The sequence below is a fragment of the Miniopterus natalensis genome, chromosome 6, assembly GCF_054644295.1.
Source record: "Miniopterus natalensis isolate mMinNat1 chromosome 6, mMinNat1.hap1, whole genome shotgun sequence".
Classification (NCBI taxonomy): domain Eukaryota; kingdom Metazoa; phylum Chordata; class Mammalia; order Chiroptera; family Miniopteridae; genus Miniopterus; species Miniopterus natalensis.
In genome coordinates this window covers 27,846,298-27,867,460 of record NC_142086.1, presented here as the reverse complement: position 1 = coordinate 27,867,460, position 21,163 = coordinate 27,846,298, and the positions used below count along the sequence as shown (strand labels likewise).

General features: G+C 37.9%; 1 protein-coding gene across 1 annotated transcript in view; it reads left to right on the top strand.

The window, feature by feature from the left end:
- The window catches only part of CMSS1 (cms1 ribosomal small subunit homolog), a 342,712-nt gene that overhangs the window by 153,702 nt on the left and 167,847 nt on the right, over positions 1-21,163 (top strand). The window lies entirely within an intron of this gene.

The window sequence follows — 21,163 nt, the reverse complement described above, 5'->3', positions numbered from 1 at the left end:
TATGGATTGGGAAGTCACCTCATGTCAGTGTTTAAAATCTACAGCAAATGAAATTGCACAAAAAGAGTATGTAGGATGAGCAGAGTTCCAAGGGTGAAGCCTTGAGATACACAGACATTTAAGGGGCAAACAAGAAAAGTCCCCCATGAGGGATACTGGAATGGAAAAGACAGAAATAAGAAAAAAAATAGAAGAGAAATTTGATATGTGTCCATTGGGTAGGATATTAGGAGGGTTCATTGGTGGGCTCGTGAGAGTTTTCAGTGTAATGGTCAGAGCAGAAGTTAGATTGCGGCTTGTTGTGGAGTAAGTGGGAAGGGTGAGAAAGTTGAGATAGTGAGCATAGACCTCTCTTTCAAGTCACTTAGAAGAGAAGGAAGGGGATGGTTTCTAGGGGGGAAACCCAGGTTCAAGAAGAAAACAAATTGCCCTGGCTGCTGTCTCTCAGTGGTTAGAATGCCGGCCCATGCATGGAAGGGTCGTGGGTTTGATTCCTGGTCAAGGGCATGTACCTGGGTTTCAGGCCCCAGTCAGTCGGAGTTCATGCGGGAGGCAATCGATGTGTCTTTCTCACATCGATCTCTCTCTCTCTCCCCCCTCCCCCTTTTCCATTCTCTCTAAAAAATCAATGGAAAAAATATCCTTGAATGAGGATTAACAAAGCGAAACAAAAAAGAATGGGGCCATGTGTGGGGAGCTGGGCCTTGAACCAGAGGAACTTCATCCTCCTAACTGGAAGAAAGAGTGCAAGGATGGGTCCAGAGATACCTAGAAAGGGGAGGAGGAAGGTGCTGAGGTAATATATCTGTAATTGTCTCACCGAAGTAGAAGATGATGTCATCTGCTGAGAGCAACATGGCTTTGGTTGGGATCTTGAGCACGAAGACAGTTGAAATGTTGCTGAGTAAAATAAGTGTAAGCTAAGCACGACAAGTAAAAGATTGGGCAGAGTTGATTGCTTACTTGAGATTAAGGGCTGTAAATTTATAGTGACATCAGTCTGAAAGCTGATTTTCTCCAACTGTGCTCAACAGCTGGGTCAAAGAAATATAGAAAATGTTTTTTGAATTGACGCTGTATTGAGGTTCTCTAAAACAAGTAAAGAAAAGGACAGAGGTCCAGTGTAGTTGAAGATATTGGTGAGAGATCATTTGGGCAATGAGCCATGCTACACCAGCGGGGTAAAGCATTGAGGCCAGGAGAGAGGGGTCAAGAAACTATGCATTTCCTGGTATAGGAGAGCAGAAGTGCTGAGAGCAAAGGCAGGAGCAGACTGGAAGGATCAGAGATTTTGCTCATCTTTAAATATTGGTTGGGAAGCATCCACTTGTTGATCAATACCATGGTATGGCCCTGATGTGGGTGACCGTGGAGGTGAGGAAGATAAGGAATTAGATGGGTTGTCTAGATGGATACAGAAGTCAGCCAGGATGGTGAGAGGACAAGGACTGTGTTAAAGAATGTAGCCAAGTGCCCTAGTGTTATAAAGGAACCAGGAGATTAGTGAGGAGGCATCAATGGGGCAAGACCATTGCGTGACATAAACCAACAAATAAGGGCTGTTTCATCAGTGGCGTTTGGGAGTAATGGTTTAGAAGCACCTATGGGAAGAAATCATCACACTTTTTGAGTGGGTGCTTTTTAGGAGACATTGTTTTAAATGTTGGGTTGAATCATGTGAACTTGCTGATATTTGATCATTTAGACCTATAAAAACTAATTTCATATTTAGCCTCATACTTCGCATGTGTCATTCATTCTCACAACTGTCTTCTGAAGTAGATTACCATTTAGCAGCTGAGGAAGCAGCAGCACAGGAACAATAAGTAACTGGCCCAAGGTCGCCTGCTAAGTAGTAGAGCCTAGTTTCAGTCTGGCTTCAGAGCCTGCAGTCCATCTCTGAGGAGGGAATGCCCAACTTACCCATACTGTCCTTTTAACCTTGTGGTGGGTGAGGTGAGTGAGACTTGAACTCCTCTCAAGTGTATAGTGAACAGATAAATGCCATAAAGGAAATGAACGTGGTTCTTGCATCATTCCTGAAGTCTCATTCCTCCATGCCCTGTGCTTCCCCACTCCTTTCTATTGTGTTCTCCTTCCCTCCCAAACTTCCTAATGGAGGAACACAGGCATATCTCAGAGGTATTGCGGGTTCGGTTCCAGAGCACCGCAATAAAGCTAGCATTGCAATAAAGCTAGTTGTAATCTTTTTGCTGATGGAGGCTCTTGCCTTCAGTTGGTAAAAAATGCATCTTTGAAGCACAATAAAATGAGGTATGCCTGTACCTTTCTGTGCATCCTTACCCAACTTAAACCTACTATGTCCCTAGTTTCCTTATAGGATTTTACTAGCAGAGAAGCAGGAAAAGGAATTCTCGACATACGTTGCACATACATGGTTACAAGAGTTTGAGAAACAGTGAGGAACACAGTTCATTCAGAAAATAACAAGATGTTCTATACATGGGACATGAATAGGGATAGTAGGGGAGGTAGAGTTTGTAAGAGAGAGTGATAGAGGTTTTTTAAATAAGAAGCTAGGGTTGGTCTTGAAGGACTTTTTCCCATTTTAAAGAACTTAAACATTTTCCTCTGTGTTGTAGCCAGCCATTGAAAGATTTTAAGTAGGAAACTTCTGTGAACAAATTATGGGTGTCGGTAAAGATGCAATTAAGTGAGGAAAGACTAGAGGCAGGGAGAAGAAGTCACCCACGTGAAGGAATAGGGCTTGGCAATGATCCTAGCTACGTGACTGGAGAGTAGTTTCCTCGCATGAATGAATGAATGAATGGTCACATTGGGGCTTCTGGATTTAGGTCATCCTAAAAAGCCACCTATACACACTCTTTTGGTGGGCCTCATATGGGTAGAATTACATGAACCTAGTTCCTGATCTAGTGTATATCATCTACCTGGAAAATGTGGATTAGGCATATAATTAGCACACTGACAAGTATAGTCAACAAATGGGTAAATTGGTTAAATATTGATAATGTGGTCTGGCTAAACAGTAAGTGAATCAGTGTGAATATTATCAGTGAGAGGGACCTCGTTCTGAAAGGAACAGGACAATATTGTAGGACATAAAAAATATTGATGAATATGCAAAAAATGGGAAAAGAACATGGAAAAGATGTTAATTCAAATAAGTCTTTTCATGAGCTTAATAAATTTGATAAGGAAGACAACCAGTCTTGCCTTTCCCTTAGCTTGAAATGAACTTGACCCAGTGGACTTCCCTAGTCCTGTTCATTTGCTGAATTGACAGGTTCCAGGGATTTGCATGTGAAAAACTAATGCCATGGCAGGATTACCAGACTGTAAATTCATCAAGAAGTCTGGTGATATCATAACCATGAGAGCCAACACCCTGCAGCAGTATCGGAAACCTCCCAATTTGATTTAGCACTGGTAATCCATTTTATTCCTCCCCATCAGTTATTACAGTAATAACAGATTGGTGACACAGCACCATTTCTGCCTCTAGAGCTGTCTACTGGTGGGCACAGCTGCTCCCAGTCACTTTCCAGTGTAAATAATGGTTCGTGTTTCCATGGGCTGTCACGAGATGTTTCTGTGCTTGTGAAGGGAGCCCGTGTCACCACCCTTTTGGGGAAGATTGAAAGTATGGGTGAAGCCAAGGAACTGAATAAGAAAGCCAGAGCTGCCCTCCTTCCTAAGAGATGGGTTTTGCTCTTAGGACACTTAGATGGACTGGATGCTGGTGATACGGATTTTCTTGAGTGTGGGGCAAGAGAATTCTATCACTTGGCTTCTGTCTGATGTAAGCCTTTTACTTTGGAACTTTCTCTTTCATGTTAAATAATGAACTCCTTTGTTGTGGGAGAGTAAGTTAACAGGCAGTAAACACTTCAGCAAAGAGCATCTTTTGATCACGCCTTTGGCAATAAAAGCTGAGAGCCAGAAACAGGCCAGAGAATTTGGGGCAGAAACGACTAAAAGCTTCCGTTTTATCTGTTCACAAAATTAAGTGTAGAACTATAAGAGAAATGGATAGAATGACAATTCTTAAGAAAGATGAAGGGTAAAATGAAGCCACCTGAATGATAAAAGCTTAAGTTTGGATTTAAAGATTTTAGAACTCAGTGAATTCTGTGAGAAATTTGGAGCATTATGTAGACATGGCATATAGGAAATGAATAAAAATGTTTCTCTCTCTCTTCCTGGGGTCTCTATGAGGAATTAGAGTGTGTGTTAAAAACTTTTAAATACCGGTTTGAGAATTTTTTTTTTTCTGTGTGTAGACAAACTTACACATTTTAAAACCTGGTCTGCTTTAAAACCCTAATTCCTCAGATCCTATTTCAATATGTTTATTAATTCAGTCTCCTTCTAAATATGAAATCATATAGTCATATAAAGAAATTTAAAATATATAGGTGCAAATATGTATGCAAATTCTTCTTTTTATCTTGCTTATTTTGACATTTTAAATTGTATTGCCAGATGTTATTGGTAGACATCTAATGTCTGCTTTATTATATGAAGCTTATCAGCATTTCCACCTCAGTTCTTACAGAATTCATACTCACATCCTGTAGGTAAGAAATAGACTGAAAATTAAAAAAAACACCATGGTAAGGGGAATAATGAACACCCTACACAGGTGATGAGAGAGAAATTCACTTGCACTTAAACCCCTGTTTGAGTGGGCCTTTCCCCTGTTTCGGTAGCAGTGAGGAAGGCCAGAGATTTGGGATGCAAGTATCCTGTCAGATGTTCAGTACCTCTTTTCTTAGGCCTGGTGTTTGGGATCTGGGTGGGGGTCTGGGGCAGATTTGCTCTAAAGTTTTGCTGTCCTTGGCTGATAATGTATGATTGATAAATAGCTTTTAAAAGATCCTGCATAATTTTTCCATTTTATTTTTATCCCACAGTTTCCTATAGTCTGTAGTTTCAAAAAGCTGGAAGAATTGCTCTGTGATAAAAGGAAATCTGAGACAATATACCATATTCCTTCCAAGCTTTAAGACCAAGAAGGTTCTCTGAATATTTTTCAGAGACAGATCAGGGGAACTGTGCTCCATTTTAATGGGCTTTTAATTTGAAAGTTAAACTCAATCCTTCTAATTGCTTGTAGGTATTGGACAATATGAATATTTCCATTGGATAATATGGAGAGGACAATTTATCACTGGAGGACTTGTCATTTTTATCTTAGCTGAATCGGGTGCCAGTATATACAGTTTGTGCTTTCAAGCTCAGGTTGATTTATTATGGTGTGGACCTGCAGTTTTTAGAGGACTTCATAAAACTGGATTTTTTTTGTAACTTAGTAAAACCCACATTTTGCCTTGTTGACTTTAAAGCTACCATTATTGGATCACACAAGTTAGAAAGCAAGTATTAAAACCCAAATTTGGAGTGAAGAGCATGTCATTTTATGACATATAATAAAAATTTATTCAATTTTATTTTACTAAAGGTCATAATTTAGGCAAGATGAACTAATAATGAGAGCACAAAACGAGTTTCAACGAGATAGACAGCATTTCAGTGTTCTCTTACCCACCTCTGGGCACAGGCTCTGGTGTCTGCCATACCTGAGTGGATTCAGCTCCACCACTTCCTAACTCTGTAATCAGCATATCGTTTGACCTTTTTGAATTTGTAAAACCTGAAAATGGTAGCATCCTCACAGGTTTGTTAAGACAAGTTCATGAGATAAGAACAACAATGGATAATTACCAATAATAATATTGAGTTTGTGCTAATGTTCTAGGGACTGAGCTGAAAATCTTACATGATCACATTTAAGCCAGTTAAGCACCTTTCCCATAGGCATCCAACTTCTACCTGCTTCTGTTCCTCCCTACCCCAAGTTTACCAGATTCCTCAGATGAAAGGGATTTCTTTTATTCGTTCATATATTCACCCATTCATTTGTGCATCTATTCAACAAATACTTAATGAACTCCTTTGATTTCCAGGAATTATTCTAAGTGCTGGAGATAAAACGAATGACCAAGAGGGGAAAAGTCCCTACTGTTGTACATTTTAGTGCAGGAGAATGACAATGGTCAGACAAATAAATAAAAAATATAATACTTCATGTAGTAAAAAGTGCTATAAAAAATAAAGTAGGTAAGCAGATAGAAGGTGACCATAGTACCAGGAGACATGGAGCAAGAGAGAGTGCTGTTTTAGATAGAATTTCAACTGTTGTGTCACAAGAATTTTTAAAACAGGCAATACCTGACTATTTATTCAGGGGCACTGACCTCTTTTCCCTTGGATTTTCATATTTAAAAAAATGACAACAGCCAACATAGCAATAGCTGACTAGTGTAAATGAATCAAAATTACACCTATTTTTTTGTTGTCAGATTGGCAAAAAAATATATTTTTTGGTATGCCACAGAATTTTAGTAATTAGTTTATGTGTGCCATGAGATGAAAAAGGTTGAAAATCACTGGTCTAGGGAAAGAGATTTCAGCAGTCCGGAGTATATTCACATCAGGATTATTCCAAAAGTAACATTCTTACTCAGATGTGGAAGTCAAATATGCAATGAGTTGTAGAAAGAAAGTTTAGAAAAATCAGCAGCATACATTATTGCATATTTTCTTGGGGCTAGCAAGCAAATAGTAATACAGTGTTTCCTTTAATACATATAAAGCACTTAGAAAGTAGAGCATAGTAAGGCTATATAAGTATGTGCGATTATTAGTCTATTTGAGGAGAGTAAAAAGATATTTTGACCTACATATACTACTAATTCCTGCTTATAGCTAAACGCTAATCATACAGAAATAATACATATAGAACAGAATCAGATAGTAATGTGGTGATGTCTGCTTATTGGATTTTTAAAGTGTGTTTTTAATTGATTTTTTAGAGAGAGAGAGATGAAAAGAGAAACTGATGTGCAAGAGAAATGTCAACCTGTTGCCTCCTGTACACATCCTGACCTGGGGACCGAACCCACAACTTGGGCATGTTCCCTGAACCGGGAATTGAGCCAGCGACCTTTTGGTGCACGGGATGATGCTCAACCAGCTGAGCCACACCGGCCAGGGCTGTTTATTGGATGTTTTAGGTAAATTATTAAGCCATGGCCAAAACAAATGTATAGATACCATGAAGTTGGGAACAGTTGCTCCACAAGGAAACTGCAGCCAGATTACTAATAGGACTCTTGCTGGACCTAGGCTTTACTCCAAGAACAAAGTCTTATTAGCTCACTGGTTTTCTTTCAACTCTTTAAAGATGTCACTTCATTGTCTTCTGGCTTGCATAGTTTGTGGCAAGAAGTTTGCTGCAATTCTTATCTTTGTTCCTCTCTATATAATGTATCTTTTCTTTTTCTGGCTGCCTTCAAGCTTTCCTCCATATTTTTTACTTTTAGTAGTTTGAATATGATAGGGTTATGTTGTTGATGATGATCCTACTCAGGATTCTCTATGTTTCTCGGACCTATGGTTTGATGTCTTCAGTTATTTTTTGGAAAAATTTTGACTGTTGTCCCTTCCAACATTTCTTCTGTCTTGTTCTGTCCTGTTCAGAGGTTTTCTCTGGCTTCCCAGTCTGCCCCCCTATTTCTCATGAGTACCTGGTGGAGGTCCCGAGAGAAGAGTCTGGTAGTAGGTTTGAACATCCTGAGATTGCAGCTCCTAGGAGTCCTGTACTCTCACTCTAGCCTATAATTGTCCTTTAAAAACTCCTTAAATATTTAGCAGATTTCTTTTAAACTACTTATAGTGCCTGGTTTCTCTTGCTCTGTGTTCTGCCATAAGGTGAGCTAGGTTCCAGATTTCCTTGGGAGGAGGCTGTCCCTTATTGTTTACCCTGTGACCTCAGTTCTCTGGGATCAAGTACGTTTTTATGTTTTATTCAGCTTTTCTTTTAAGGGTAAGTCTGACACTCTTCAACTTTCTATACACTAGGTAGAATCAAAATTCAAGTTCAGTGATTTTTAAATAGTTCTACAGACTTGCTTCAGGAGTTTCACAAACATGTACATGCAGATGTACATGAAGCACCTAGAGCAGCACCCAGCACATAGACATTCAGTCAATACAGGGCAGGCAAAAGTAGGTTTACAGTTGTTTGTATGGAAAATAACACAACAATTAATAAATAGTAATACAAGAATAAGCTGTGTTTTGTGAACTCACAAATGTAAACCTACTTTTACCCACTCTCTATTAGTATAATGAGTGAAAATATTATAGAAAAAAGAGTTCTGAATAGTTTCATAGCTGGTTAGTTGAGGCTCTGTCATCCCCTTATTTAGTAAATTTATATGAGTTAATATGTTATATTTAGTGAACTCAACAATAAATTAAAGCTGCAAATATCTTCCATTTTTGCTGGAAAGACAACTGAATAGCCCTGGCTATTCAGGTATGTTCCTGAACCTGATATATTAGGAAATTGTTACTTAGAAACTAAAGAGCTTGGCTGAGTATATATGAAATACATTTCATATCTTGAACATATACTATCTTCACTAAAATGCCTCATAGACAATCAAAGCTTTGTTCTGTGGATACTTCATTCTTTCTAGAATCCAGAACACTTTATACTTTATCAGAATTCAGAGGTGAGTGCTCAGGCCAAAGGTATTTAAGAGCATTTCATTCCCTATGTTTTATTCTAGTTCTACTTGATAATACTTGTCTAGTTGGAAAGATTATATTCCTATGTATACATGTAGAAATTTGGGATAGAATTCCATAGAAGCATTTTGATATATGTATTTCATATATATCCTTTAATAATATGTATATATAAGTGTACTCTTTTCCATTTCTTTGTTGTACCGTGGTTTCTTTTCTTGTGGCAGTTATGTTTGTTATACATTTTACATCCACCGATTGAATCTGAGGCTGTGTTTATAAGTGAGTGCAAATTTTCCTCCAGGTAATTTTGGAACTATTTTTGAGTCATTGGATTGTTTATTCATGGAAGTAACCAGACCACCATTCATTTGCATTACTCTGTTAATACCATATGTAGTATTTCATAGAATGATCTTTCCTCATTTTTCAAAAATGTGCTTATAAAATTTGTGATGACAATTGAGCAGCCCAACCCTATGAAATGGTTATTTATGCAGCAATAAAAAATAAATAAATCTATGTAATGTGGGCTTACAGCTGAAGGCAGCTGTGTTAAGCATGTTTTTAGTCTCTTACATCAAAGTAAAACATACAATGCTGTATGAGAATGTGTAGGGCGGATGTCTTTGAAGTACCTCCGTATTAGCTGTGCTTTTGTGCCCACTCCATGAATATGAGGGAAGTCGTTGTTCTGTGTCCATCAGGAATGATACACACAATAATGAACGTTTCACAAATGCTTTTCCTTCAGAGGGTTCAAAGCATTTTTACAGCCAACATCTCACTTGTCTTCAGTGCCTTTTGAAAATAATTTCTCAAGTACATTGTTCTCTAACTCATCTGAGTTATTGAAGTAGCCAAGAAAGATATCTTTAACACTAATGCAGAGAAATTAAAGCATCACATTGTTCACCTAGAATCTTCTTTCCCAGCTCTTCAAACCAATATTCCATGTGACTACAGTAGTGCCTGGGGAAAGTAAAATCAGAGGACGAAAGCAAAGGAGAATAGAACATCTGATGGAATAATTTCAGAATGTAGAATGACTTGCCAAAGGTAGTGAGAACATAGGTTTGGTCTGAAAACAGGCTGAAGAACAGCCAAGAGAGGAAAAAAATCCTATATTACATGAGAAAAATCAGTTAATAGACTTTCTTTTATTTTGTTGGTTAATCTCTTCTGGACTTCTGTGATGTATGTTAATTAGCATGAAAAAGATGTGTGTGTGTGTGTGTGTGTGTGTGTGTATAAGTGTAAAACTCAAGGTAAAATAAAACTGAGTTCTACCAAATGTTCAGGTGTGAAATAATTGATCCATGTTTCTGGAAGCACATCACAATTGGCTTAAGCAGATTTTTTTAAAAGTGAAATTGGAATGTGATTGTTGGGAGCCACAAAATACATTATTTGAGTAGTTTTACCAGTGGCAATTCATTTATTTATTATGTAGGATGTCATGTCAGAACAAATTAAAGGTTATATTTTGTCTTCTCCGCAAATAATCTAGAGCCAAGAATGAAAAGCCCATAATATATTTTTAGGATTTAACCATTTATTATGATAGATAATGGCAGAGCAGAAACAGAAGGCACCAGTTAGTCTGCATTAGCTCATGAGCCCTGGATAACTTTTTTATGAACTCTAAAGGTTTGTGAAATTCTATCACTTGCATTAGCTTTCTGATGTGGTCAGTTGTCCTCTATCCCTGGTCACTGAGAGTCATTCTGCACACTGCTAAGGGGCTTTTATTCTCAGAGGATCTTTGCCAAGAATTTCCCCCTTCGCATGCTTTTTAGAAAGAATGAGCACCTTTGCCAAATAAACTAAGCCTCTTCTCTGGCCAACCACTTTAACCACTATGGGAGAAGGATCCCAGCATGTAGAAGGGAAAGAATTGTGTAGTCATAATAAGAAAACCTATTTTTTATTTAGAATCCTGACTGATTGAGAAGCTAAGTAAAGTATATGATAAAATCAAGAAACATATGTGTAGCTAATATTTGCTGAAGACATTCTGTGTTGCCAAATACCAGCCCAAAACACTGTGTGTACAGTAAAAGCTGAAATAGTCCCATAACATTTAGATCTGGGTGCCATATTTTAAAAGGGATATTAACAAACAGATGACCACAGTGATAAAGAATTTGAACAACTGGGATTCCACAGTTAAATAAACTGTGAACATCACTCTTGAAAGAAAAGATTTAGTGGGAAGAAGATAAATCTTGTTCAATATAATTACATAAAGGGTGTATCAGGAGGAAGGTATAGGGGTGGGAGTGTAGAACATATGTCATTAGAAACAGCATATTCAATATGTCTTTTTCTTTATAAAACATAGACTACCAAAAGTAAAGCTCAGTAAGACTTGGATTAATTGGAGTAGAGAAAGGATTCAGTGAAAAATCATTCTAAGAGAGGTCATAGTTTATTTAAAAAAAAAAAAAAAGTTGAGGAACACTGCTTTAGGACATTTAAAGAGCTCCAAAAATGGAACTGGTTGTTTAGAAAGATAATAAGTCTCAAGAAAGTGAGCTAACCAAGCTCTACTTTTAAAAATAAGTCTGAAATTTCTCTTCAACCTGCTGAGTTGTTCTTATAAGAAAAGCTTTGTTTCAGAGGCCATTTCTAAGGTCCTATTGCATATATCCATAAAGCACATTGAAGTCTAAAGCTAGTGTGACCATAGAACACACTTGTATTACAGTGTTTTCATGCTTATAGAACCTCATGAGATACAATTTGCACACTTACCAAAGTCAACAGCAAGAAATGTATTCACAGATGAGTTGCTATATTAAATTTTTTTCATATGTGTTTTTAAGTTTTTAAGAAGCTACAAGGTAGAATATTTAAATAATTTTTATTTTAATAAGAACCAAATATCCCATCTCTATTGAAATTATAAGACATAAACATAGCTTACATCAACAGGATGGTTGATGGATAGTGCCTCTACATCAGTATGTCAGGTGGTCTTTCATGAAGCTTGCTTTGTTAAACATATGCCCCTTCATTCCATGGCTATAAAGACATACCATTTTATAAAATAAAGAGAGTAATGATATGTATGTTTGGTGAGTTTTGTACCTTAAAAAAAAGTAAAATGTATCTCACCAGCATAGATTATTTTTAACAGCACAGTTTGAGAAGTGCTGGTAAAGGTTAGCCTTTGTAAAAGTTTCTAGTGGAAAGAAAACACAAAGGACAGTAACTATATAGTTGCAGAACTTGAGGTTAGTTGGTTAGTATGTTTATATTTTCTTAGTGGGGGGAGAATTGAGATGTTAGTTGGTCAAAGGGAGGAATCACAGACTACAAATGGAAAGAGAGAGCTTGACTGACCAAGATAAAATGAAGTGGTAAGGGCCCAAGAACTCAAGTAGAGGGAAGAGAACGTTTCTTCCCCTAGTTGAGTGGTTCTCAGTGGAGGACAGTTTAACCCGACAGGGCACGTTTGGCAATGTTGATGACAGTTTTGGTTAACACAACTGGGGTTGTGTGGTGCTGTAGCATCTAGTAAGTACAAGACAGGGATGCTGCTAAACATCCTCCAATGTACAGGACAGCCCACAGGACAAAGTATTATCCAGTCCAAAATTTCTGTAGTGCCAAGGTTGAGAAACCCAGATCTAGTTGGTGAGCAAGAATATATTGGGGAACTGTACAAAGAAATATTTATGTGCGAGAGATTTAAACTGAAGAAACTTGAACCGTATGGCCTTAATCTTATTAATAAAGAAAGCCAAATGTCTGACAGGACTAAGTTCTGTTATTAGCATGAACCAAAAATCAGAATTAGTTAAGCATAGTCTTGAGACCTCAGTTATTTTCTTCATGAGTGTATGTAATAAAAGTATTTTGAAATTCCATTTTAAATTGTATGCATATGGCCAATGAGCAAGTCAGCAAAAATGCTTTTGTTAACTTAAAAATAACACTCTAGCAGTAAACATTTCATTAACTTTATCTGGAAATCAATAATATACATAGTTTTAAAACAGAGCTGGGAATCTCTCATCCTGTTGAATTCTTAAAAGATTTCAAGGGTAGCATTCTTCCAGGCCATTATTCTGTTTCTGAGGAATAGCTATATTTTGCTAAGCAAATCTAAGTTAAAAAAAAAAAAAAATAGAGCTAGTATACCAGACTGCAAAGATGAGCTGTACTTTCATAGTTTGTCAACACATTCTTTATAAAATCTTGTTTTTTACCTTTGTTCTATTTTAACAACTTCTTGATTTTATAATAAATTAATGAAAACTAAACAAATTGTTATGAGATCTTTCATTTCAATTTCAAACCACCCTTTTTTAAGAAGGTCTGAAATTTCAGTTTTTTTCAGTTTGTCTTATAAGAAAAACTTGGTTTTAAAAGCCATTTCTAAAGTCCTCTTTCATAATTTTTAGTTCAGTCCTGACTGGCAGCTAGATGGCACAAACAAACAAACAAACAGATTAACCTCTTCTATTTGCTTCTGCCAAACATGGAAAAGTGAGGATTGTCTGGATTGCCTCTCTACTTTTTACAGAAACACCTCTTAGGGTAACACTTGAACTCCCACCATTGGCCAGTTGTTCCTGGGACCAGTTCTTCCATTTTTCAGTTTGTGCCTTGGTCCTCAGCCTGGTAGGTACCTTCATTCCCCTGGATTCTATCTTGGTTTTCATTAAAACTTGTTTGAGTACCAAGTAATTCAGAAATTTCTGTGTTTCCAGATTTTTGTATGGAATTGTTAGAAATGCGGTATAATTGTGTTTATACCTTTAGAGCCAGGTACATTTCCTCATGGATGTCAAAGGAGAAATTAGGGGTGATTTTTTTTTTTTCTCAACAAATTCTTCAGTCTAAACTAGCAACATTTATCTAGTGATTGATTCACAGTTCATAGAGCACTTTCTTATACGTTAATCTTATTTGGATATAGCAACAACTGTATGAAGTGAGTATTATTATACTCTTCTTGGACATAAATGAACTTTCAATTTAAGTGAAGCGTATGACTCACAGATTCCAAAGTGAGCCTCTGGAAATTAGCAGCCAGGTGTTCTGATTCCTGCTCTGTGCTCTGCTTTCTCAGGGACTCCTGGCCACATTTCTAGGATTCTAGGTAATAAAATGGGGGTTGAAGGGGAGCCGGGGGAGGAAACAGGAGAAAATTCCCTAGAGAACGCCATCTCTTCCTATCTAATAACCCATTCCCACCCCCTGTTCTTCTGGAGCCCCAGTACTGCAGACATCTGTCTTGGCCAGTTTTTCTAATTCCCTCCCGCTCTCGATTCATTCCTTGGTCTAAGCTATCGCCCAGTTCTCTTAGTCCTCCTGGTGCTGCACTTCACTGCTCCTGCAGCTACTCTGCCTTTATAATGGTGCATTTTTAAAGTGTGGAAGCAGTTTTTAAAAATGGTTCATCAACTCAGTCTCCTTAATATCTTCTGCAGAAAAGCACTAAGGTGTAAAGAGTAAGGTAATCATGTTTTAATATGCTAGTATGTTATCAGTATGTTAATATTAAAAGTTAGGCATTAGTGTGATAGAAAGGAAAGTGGAAATAACAAACCTTTACTTATTCAGACTGGTTTTACCAAGACTCATTACTTACATGGCAGTGTTAAGATCCCAGGTGGATAAGGAAACTGGAGCAGTCCTTTAGTTCTAAAGCACTTGACATCTGCTTACTAGTGGAAGAATGAATTATATCCAGTGAGCAATAATGCCAGTGTTTTATTTCTGAATTTAAATTAGGAAGACTGCATCTTAAAGTCCCATAAAGGGTTTATATTTGCAATTCTCTGTCTGCATTTGTGCATACATGTGAGAGAAAAAAAGAAATATATCTTTAAACTCATATTTACTGAGCAGCTATTATATGCCAGATACTGCTTTAAGCCCTAGAACTACTGTCATGAAAATGCCAGTACTAACAGCATTTCCATTGGGAGGTGGGGAAGATGGTCAAGAGAGGAAAGAAAGGCAAAACAGATATACATTGTGTTTCCATATCAGGACCTAAACCAGCAACCACAGCTGAATGGCACACACCAGAGAACTTTACATCAACTCATTCACCCACCTGCTTACTGTCCTACCAGACTTACACTGAGAGCCTGGTACCACCGGGCACAAGGTGAACATTGAGTGCTCAACCCTTCAATCCTGACCACATCTCTTCTCAACTTAAAATCAAATTAACAGATACTTATTGAATACCTATTATGTGCTACAACAGGTTTTCAGTCCTAACTACCATTAGAATTACTGGAGAGCCTTTTAAAAATACCCATGTTCATGCTCCACATAAAACCAATTGAATCAGAATCTTGGGAATGCTACCCTGACATCTATATTTTTCCAAAGCACCCTGGTGTGCTTCTGATATACAGCCAGAGTTGAAAGCACATTTCCCATCAGTGTCCAAAGGGAGAAAAAAGTAAGAAGAAAAATCCACCCATGTTTGTAAAAGATAGTACCTTTCTGGTGTTCTATAAAGAAGCCAAGGGTAGGGGAGCAAACACTTAATTTCCCTTCATATTTTTATTTAGCAAATATTTGTTGACTCCTATGAGCAGGGAGGATTTGGAAAAAGTATAAAGCATGTCCCTTTCCTCAAGGCAGTTAAGTTATTGTTAGATATAAAAGTCAGGGAGTCTAGAGAATTAAAAGTGTAAAAGTGCTCAAGAAATATCCCCAAATGGCAAAGGACACACGTAATCCACTTACTTAAAAGAGTTGTTCTCGTTAGGAATGTGTAACTGTTTCAAATGGTTGATCCACCTGTTTGTGAATGTGATGCCTACTTGCAGAGGCATATACCTCTCCAAAGCCTTTGGAACAGTCAGTGTCCCCAGTGACGTGTTTAGGAGGAATAAATAGGATTTTTAGGAATATAATAATAATAAATAGGAATATATTTAGGAATGTAATCATTGTTCAAGAACTATTCCCATTGTTAAAAATATATGAAAATGGCTAGGATGTGGAGAAAAAGGAACCCTGGTACACTGCTAGTGGGAATGCAGACTGGTGCAGCCACTATGGAAAACAGTATGGAATTTCCTTAAAAAATTAAATATAGAACTACCATTTGACCCAGTGGTCCCACTTCTAGGAATATATCCTAAGAATCCCTAAACACCAATCAGAAAGAATTTATGTACCTCTGTGTTCATAGCAGCACTATTTACAATAGCTAAGATCTGGAAACAGCCCAAATGCCCATCAGTAAGTAGATGAGTGAATGAAAAAGCTGTGGGATATTTACACCTTGGAATACTATGCAGCTGGGGAAAAAAGAAGGCCCTCTTACCCTTTGAAACAGGATGGAGGGACCTGGAGAGTATTATGCTAAGGGAAATAAGCCAGTCAGAGAAAGACAAGTATCACATGTTCTCACTCATGTGTAATCTGATGAACAAAATAGATCTGGAGACATAGAAGCATGGAACAGACTGAGGGATCTCAGAGGAAAGGTGGGCGTGGGGTGGATGGGAGTGGGAAGAGATTAACCAAATAACTTATATGCATAAATGCATAATCCATGGGCCTAGACAATAGTGTAGTAAAGGTCTGGGGGGGTGCGGGGTGAAGGGGGTCAATGGGGTCAAAAGAGGAGACATGTAATACTTTCAACAATAAAGATAAATTTTAAAACAACAAAGATAATAATAAAAAAAATACATGAAGTGATTTCATGTGTTACCTTATTTAATCCTCACAAGTGTATTATAAGTCTTCCTAGTTCATTGTTCTTTCTTATACCCCAATGGTTCTCAGTCTTCGCTATACATCTGAATACCAGGGAAGTTTTTCAAAATTGCCAAGGCCCAATTAATTCACCAGTAGTTCTTGTAACAGTGGATGGAGGAGGGAGAGTTTTGGGGGCTGAGGTACCATGAAAATAAGATAGGTGCTTCAAAAAAAACTGTTTTAGTTTTCCTTACTGTCACTTCCTTTGAAATGAATAATAGAGTAGATGTCTTAACAGTTAAAAACTTTGTACACAGCTATGAAACTAGAGAATATTTGTAAAAAGGTAAAGTAAGAATAGCATGAGGTAAAGAGTTTTGATATCCCATAAATACCAAATATCTGGCAACCTAATTTCTAAATCATTCTCTTATTAGACAAACCTTATTAAAATGTAAGTGAAATATAATGTCTTCTAAAGAAAATTGCTTTGAAAATGTGGGCTCAGGCCTTCCGTGTTAAGAATCAAGATCAAATTAAATAAAAATATTATTATTATTTTTAATCCTTACCTGAGGACATGCTTAGAGGGAGGGAGGAGAGAAAGAGAGAGAGACATAGAGAGAGACAGAGAAAGAGAGAAATATCAATATGTTGCCTTTTGTATGTTCCCCAATTAGGAATTGAACCCACAACCCAGGTATGTGCCCTGACCAGGAACCAAACCTGCAACCTTTCAGTGCACGGACAACATCAACCAACTGAGCCACTCCAACTGGACTAAATGAAAATTTTCAGAAGAGTCATTTCAGGCTCTTGCTAAACCATGAAGTTGAAACCAGTTAGTTTTATGGAAATTTAGAATCATACTGCATTACTGAAAAAGTATTTAATCTAAGCAAGATCCGTTGCCGTCTGAAAAATTACATAGTTCCATAAAACAATACATACTTATTAAGGATAAATCTACCCTAGATACCTCTAGTTTATTTTATTTTTTCCATCACCATTTATCCCCTATATGCCCTCGTCCACCTCCACCCACCTCCTTCCCCCCAAAGTTACCACAGTGTTTTCCATGAGTTCTCCCTCTTTTTTTCTTTTTTGCTCAACCCCTCCCCCCAACACACCCCTATTTTAGATCTAAAAGTATTTTTTATAATGTTTCAATGGTAGCCCATTGAAAATATCTATTTTTAAATAGAATAGGTTTTAATACATTTTGCCTGTATTTCAATGTCTGCCTATCAACACATTCTATGATTGGAGAGGCCGTGTGTGTGTGTGTGTGTGTGTGTGTGTGTATACACTTTGGATATGATACATATATATATCATATGATATATACACATCATATCACACACTTTGGGTATGAGATATATATATATATATATATATATATATATATATATATATATATCATATTCAAAGAATGTGCATTTTTGGAATTAGGTATTTATCAAACACAGTTTCCAAGGGAAGTAGGATTTGTGGGTGGTGCTGCTTGTCCAAAAGAATGCAGCCCATAGCTTGTGGAGACCTTTGATCATTCTCTTATTCCTTTTATCTGCTGGATGCCTTTTGATCACATAACTTAGATTTCTTTAGGCTAATTAAAGAAAGATGAAACTCAAAGTTGGTATTCTCCCTGGTAAGCACTTGGTATCCATTTCCAGAGAAAGAAGGATTCCTTCTTTTACCCAAGGTAAATTCACTTTATCAGTCTATATTCTGAATTCCATTATTGCTGGTTTACTCTAGGATGGATACCTTCAAGTTGGCCCTCTCACCTATATATCTTCAGCCTCCCTTTTTCTTTACACCATCTTCTTCCCCGCAACCTAAAAACATGCTCAGACTCTTCCATTCTAACTATCAGGGTTGAGGAAAAAACTTCTTCCACCTCCCTTTACCTCCTCTCACCGAATTTCTCCTACAGCCCTTCCCTTCCTTCAATACAATCTCCTCCCCCTCACTCCCCTTCATTCCTCAGTCCATACTTGGGTTTTTACCTCAAAGGTCACTTCCAGGCATCCACTAGGGTCTTGGAACATATTCCCTGCAGAGAAAGCGGGACTACTATATCTTCTCCCAAACTGGCCCTCTCCTACACTAGTCCATGCTTTGGCTAATGGCCCCACTAATTCTCCTCTCATCCTTATGGAGAGCTGATGTTTCCCTCTCCTTTGACCAGTGTATCTAATTGATTGTTATATATGTATATGTCTCCACCTTGTTTCACATAAGGTTTAAGCTAGCTTAACAATACATATAATAGAACAGGACAGAATAATTTATCTCACCCTGTGGCAAAGGAAGGAATCTGGGCAAAAGAGAAATAAGCACAAGAAAAATAGATGAACTCAGAAGTGAGATGGGTACACAGAACACATGCCATGAAGTCCAGACAGCCATATCCTGCCAGTTAGTGAACATTCTGAATCTCACAGCCTATTTATTCACCCTCCCTGCCCCCAGACTTACTGCTTTCCCACCCTCCCATTCACTTTCCACAAGGATTCCAGAGAATGATTCTTAAACTCTAATCTGGTTCTATCATACCATCTTTTTCTTCAGTTTAGAAACATTCAGTATCTCTCCACTGCCTTTGATATAAAGTCCAAACACACAGCCATAGGAAACCTCCTCCAGAAGAATCCTTTAAGATTCATCTCAGGTATCACTCCTTTGCAAAGCCTTCCCTGGCTCCCAATGGGAACTTCTTCCACTGTACATCTATATTCCTCATACATATCTGTTATTTGATTAAATTTATAGTTGTTGAATGCCTACTTTTATGCCACGAATTATATTTGTTATTAAAGGTACAGAGTAATACTGTCTTTGTTTTTTTGTTGTTTTACTAATTTCAGAGAGAGGAAGGAAGAAGGAGAGAGAGAAAAACATCAGTGATGAAAGAAAGTCATTGATCGGCTGCCCCTTGCACGCCTCCTCCTGGGGATCGAGTCTGAAACCCAGGCACATGCTCTGACCGGGAATCGTACCATGACCTCCTGGTTCATAGGTCAACACTCAACCACTGAGCCACAACAGCTGGGCAGACCATCTTTGTTTTTTAAGAACCACTAGTTAAGAACACATTTAAGCAAATTATAGAAAGTATGATAAATATAGAAGAGAGTGCAAGGTGCAGAAATAACAGAAGAAGAAGGGGAGCACTTTCTCATTGCACATATCACTTTCTGTTGTGATCATTACTTGTGTTTCTCTCCCACTGGAATGAGAGGCATGTATATTCCATGCACCACAGTGCAAAGTACAGAGTAGGTGTGCAACGGAAGGTATATGTTAGATGGATGGGTAAATGAAAGGAAATTCCAAGAACTATCTGTAATTATTTAGAATATTGTTGACAAATTCCGGTGATTCTTGCTTCCCTTGTCATCTGTGACCCATGTTATTTAGAGTTGGGTGAATGGGAGTGTATAAGTATGAGAACATGTATATTCTTATACTGTATAGACTAAATCTTTGTCTTAGGAACTTCTCTTTGTGGTTCAGCAAGTTTTGAATCTGTTAGCCTTCAAGGAGGAGCTCAGGGCCTAGCCTTTTCACTCAACTCTTTGCTAAATACATCAAAGAAGTCTGTCACTTGATGGTTCATTTGCTTTACAGCTTGCCAGAGGCTCAGGCAAAAGGTCCCAATTAAAAGATCTGTGTGTTTCTGTGGTCTCTTACTCAATGGTGAGGGAAGAATTCCCAGGGCTTCATCACATCACCAAACAATGCATCCACTTAATCATACTGGATTAAAACAAAAAAAAAACTCCACACCATTCGGTTTCACCCATAGTCCAATTCCCTCTAATCTCTGAAGGCTTCTGTTCATGCTGATATAAAAGTGTCTAGACTCTAGAACATTGTTTCTCATCCTGGTTTTAAAAAAAGGAAAAGCAAATCAGACTCCACCTCCAGAGAGCTGTTGGCCTGGCCTGTAGTGGGGCCCAGGCATTAGTATTTTTGAAAATGCCCTAGTTGATTTTAATGTGTAACCAGGATTTGAAAACACTGGCTTAGAGTCAAGACCAGAAAACTTTATATTCAGCCTGCATTTTACTCCAAAAGACTGCCACCTTCTTATCCTTCAGGTCTCTACCTAAATGTCACCTTCGCAGTGGAGCCTCCCCCATCACCTAATTACTCAGAACATTTACCACAATCTGAAAATAATTTGTGCATGTACTTGTGTTTCTTGTTTCTTCTCTATCCCTCCTTCTAGATTGGGAACTTTGTTTTTTGTTTGTTTAAATATATTTTTATCAATTTCAGACAGAGGAAGGGAGAGAGAGAGAACAAAGAGAAACATCAGTGATAAGAGAGAGTCATTGATTGGTTGCCTCCTGCATGCCCCCTCCTGGGGATCAATCCCAAAACCCCAGCATGTGCCTCGACGGGAAATTGAACCGAGATCTCCTCGATCATAGTTCCATGCTCAGCTGCTGAGCCTTACAGGCCGAGCTAGATTAGGCACTTTGTAACGTATTTATTGTCTTCTGTTGAGTGAATGTGAGCTATAGATCTAGGAATATGTGGCTGCTGCTAATCTGAATCAACAGAGGGGAGAAGAAGCTGGAAGAAAGAATGAAAGTTTAAAGGCAAGAAATGCTGTACTCAGAAGAAAGTCACAGAATGCCTTCAGTGGGTGATTCAAGTCAAGAAATAGTACTAAATTATGCTAAGTGAAATAAGCCAGTCAGAGAAAGACAAGTATCACATGATCTCACTCATATGTGGAATATAATGAACAAAATAAACCGATGAACAAAATAGAACCAGAGACAAAAGCATGGAATAGACTGAGGAATCTCAGAGGGAAGCCAAGGGTTGAGGAGGTGAGGAGTGGGGGGGCGGGGTGAGATTAAGCAAAGAA